The following is a 3,816-nucleotide window of genomic DNA, read 5'->3' as shown; positions in this document are numbered from 1 at the left end:
GCCGGGGACACGCCCCCGATGTGCGGCCACGCCCCCGAGCAGGCGGACAGGCCCCCTCTGCATGGCAGACACGCCCCCGAGCCGGCGGACACGCCCCCTCTGCATGGCAGACACGCCCCCGCCCCGCTGGCCGGAGTGGACCGGCTGGAGCCCGCGGCTCAGAGCACCTGCGCGCGCGTCGGCTGGGCCGGCCCGGTTCCGAGGCCGCACGGGCACCCCACGCTGTTCGACGCCGTGTGCCGCTCGCCCACTCCCGGGTCTGACCCGCCCGGGCCATTGGTGTCAGCGGGGACATTGGTGTCAGCGCCACCACCCGCCGGGACACACTTTCGGGGTCTCCCCAAGGGTTTTCAGTGAGCACGGAAGTCCCAGCGCGGCCCGGCCCTGCCCAGCCCTGGGCCTCACCTCCTCCTCTCGGGGCCAGGGCTCGGGGACAGGTGGGGGCGTGTGCCTGCGGGCCAGATGCCAGCCCCCCTCCCCGCGTGGCTGGTCCCCGCGGGGCGCTGGCCCTCCGGTCCCGCAAGGGTGCCCCACCTGCCGCGGAGCTGCGGCACGCACCGCCGTCGCCCACCGCGCCCCGCCCACACCTGGTCCACAGCCGTTCGCATTTGCAGTTTGGGGAGAACTGTGGCTTCCTCACCCCACCCCACCCCGTGGGTGTCGAACACCAGGTGGGCCTGGGACCCGCTCTCCCCGGGCCGGGCGCGGCGCCAGTTCACCACCGTTTGAAATCGTCCCTCTGGTGCCAGGCCCGTGCCAGTCTGACCACCGCCGAGCCCCACCGCCCGGCGCAGTGCGCGATCGAACGCCACCTGCGCCGCCGAGGGGCTGGCTGGCTGGGCGCCCTGCTCCTGCGTCCTTCGTGGGCCACAGCGCCTCTGCGACTCCCCCTCGCTGTGTGTGGCCCCTTGAACTCCTTTCTCCAAGTGACACGGGCACAGCCTGTGTGCATTTCTGTCCTCTCCTTCTCTTTTCTTTTAGGCTGAAAATATCCACTTTTAGAAACAAAAATACTTCCCAGAATCTTACTTTGCCCTCAAACCACAGTCCCATCTGTTTCAATTTCTCCTCCTCCAAGGGGCCTGTTTGGGCCACTAGGAGGAAGGGCTGTGGGAGGGGGACAGAGGGGCACCGCAGGGCTAGCGTGGACTGGGGTGGACCAGCGCAGCGGGGAGAGCGCTCTGACCAGGAGGCCTAAGGTCTCAGGCCTTAGGCAAAGGGGGCTTTTACACAGAGCAGTGAGCAAGGCAGAAAGAAGTGGGTGTGCAGAAGTGGGATGGAAATTTGCCCTTACAGAGGGAGGCCGGAGAGGATTCACCCTGCGCGTTGGGCTGGCTCAGCCTGGCTCTGCAGCTGGGGAGGAGAACTTAAGCCTGGTTCTCACGCCATCAGTGGACAGAAGTTCAGCTCATCACAAACTGGGAGTGAAAACAGAGGATTCAGAGGAGGGTCTGTGTCTGGCCTGGCCCACGACCCTTATCTAAGTCACATGGGGAAGGAGGTCCCTCCCAGGGAGCCGTTCCCCAGGACCCAAACAGTGAGGGGATTTTTTTAGCCTTTGCTGCCTCCCGCTCAGATACAATTCTGCAGTGTCTACACCCAGCCTAAAGGGGCCTCCCAGTTACTTCCTGTTGCCATGATCTTATTTTCAGCACAGCTCTTGCCACCCCCTGGAGCTTCATGTCATCTCTTCCTGTACTGCCCCACCCCCACCCCCTGCAAGCGCATTCCGGAGGGCGCCAGTGAGGCCCTCTGGGGCCCTCAGGTGTGCTGGCCCTTCCCAGACCGGCGCCTGATTCTGTATTCGTGATTTTGCATTCCTGTTCTTAGAAGAGGGACGTCCAGATCACACAAGCTTTCAACACCCCAGCACCTGGATGTGAACGTGGGATGGCCGTCATCTGTCTAGTTCAGTACTGACCCCCTAGAGAGACCCTAGACAGAGCCCCATGCGTGCGGGGTGAGTGCTCAGTGAGTGTCAGCGTGGGAAAGGAGAAGGAAAGGACACGGAAGCAGGTGCTGGGGCAGAGGCGGAACAAAGGCTCTGGAAGCCAGCCAGCTTCGTGGGAAGGAAGGAAGAGGTCTCCAGCATCAAGCAGGCGGCAGGAGAGGGGGTAGAAATTTTATTGGCCTTCACAACACAGTGTAAAAGGTGCCAACAATGAGGTCTAAAGGATGGTGTCCGCGTGTGTAGAGGCATGTCCTCAGGGAGGGGGCTGGGAGGGCGGGATGGCAACAGCCACTACTATGAACAGACACCCTTAAATCAGCCTGTATGGCTCAGCGACCAAGATACTATTGCTACACACCCTCTCCTTGGTGTTGACTCCTGCTGCTGCCCCAGTCCCCCGTCTGCTTCTGCCGGGTTAGGCTGCAATGACACACAGCCCCCAAATCTCAGTGGCTCACGACAACAGAGGTTTATCATTTATCTTTGGGTCCTTTTCACTCTGGAAAGCAGGCTGCAGAAACTGCCCCGATCCGGTACCGGCCATTCTACCAGCAGAGCAATGGCAGAAGCAGATGGTCACTCTGAACACGTTGGTTCTGACGTTTGGTCTTTGGCTGAAATTCTTTTGACCCACACAAGTGGCGTGGCCAAGCCTGCCATCGAGGGAGTGGAAGTGTACCCTTCCTGCGGGTGGGGGCGTGGCAGTCTTCATGGCAAAGGAGGGGCTCTGCAGGGAGCAGCAGCAGGAGAATATAATCTACCCTAACCGAGGAGGCGGAAAGAACTTTAAAAAATCAAGTGAAAAGACGGAGGGTAAGAAGACATAGACCACACACATGTGACGTCGAGGAGCCGCCAACTGTCAGCCCGGCTCTGTGCTTCCCCTCCCGGGGAACATCTAGCTGGATAGACTCACAGGAAACACAGGAGAAGCACGAACTTGACTGCAAAGCTGTCGTGTGGGCGAGCAACATCTTTTGGTGGGGAATTTTTCAGACGCAAACTAATAAACAAGAGCACTCGGTTGTAGAACAGCGGAGCGCGCCGAATGTCAGAGTGCGCGGTGTGGGAATGCGCCGTCCCTCCTCCGCGTCTGCACGTGCTCCTGGGAAAACAGACTGTGGGCACTTTGGCGAGAGCAGCCAGCAAGAGCCTGGGAAGGGCTCCTGCTATTTCGTTAGGTTCAAAACTCACATTTACCAAGCGCCTTCCGAGCGGAACACCTTGCGCCAGGCCGAGGAGGAGGCTCGAGGTGAGCAAGACGACCTTCCCAAACCAGGAGGCCTCAGGGCCCAAAGGCTCTTGTCCTCCGAGACCCGGGTTGCCAAGGGCGAGAAGAGGCCCGAGAGCCTGCGGCTTTTCTCCCCTGGGCCTGGGGAGGGCCAGAGCGCCCCGTGGGCCACAGCAGGTCCTGGGAAGGTGGCCTGTCCGGCTGAACTCCAGATTCTCCCTCAGCCTACTCAGGAGGCTGAGGCAGGAGGATCACTTGAGCCCAGGAGTTTGCTGTGAGCGAGGCTGACGCCACGGCACTCACTCTAGCCTGGGCAACAAAGCGAGACTCTGTCTCAAAAAAAAAAAAAAAAAAAGATCTGTTACGAGGAATTGGTTTGCGTGATTATGGAAGCTGAGAAATCCCACAACTTGCCACCTGCACGCTAGAGACCTAGGAAAGGTGGTGGTGTCACTGGGTCCTTGATAAGTCGTGTGGCCTTTGATAAGTTAACCGGCTTCCCTAAAGCTGGGTTTCCTCCTTTGTAAACAGGAACACAACACTGTCTGACAGAGGCCACGGTGATTAAAACGGAAAGTGTCGGTGCCGGTTCAGCGCGGATCGCACGGTGCCCGGACCCCACCGAGAGCACGGG

The sequence above is a fragment of the Microcebus murinus genome, chromosome 5 (assembly GCF_040939455.1).
Source record: "Microcebus murinus isolate Inina chromosome 5, M.murinus_Inina_mat1.0, whole genome shotgun sequence".
Classification (NCBI taxonomy): Eukaryota; Metazoa; Chordata; class Mammalia; order Primates; family Cheirogaleidae; genus Microcebus; species Microcebus murinus.
This window is presented reverse-complemented; position numbering follows the sequence as displayed.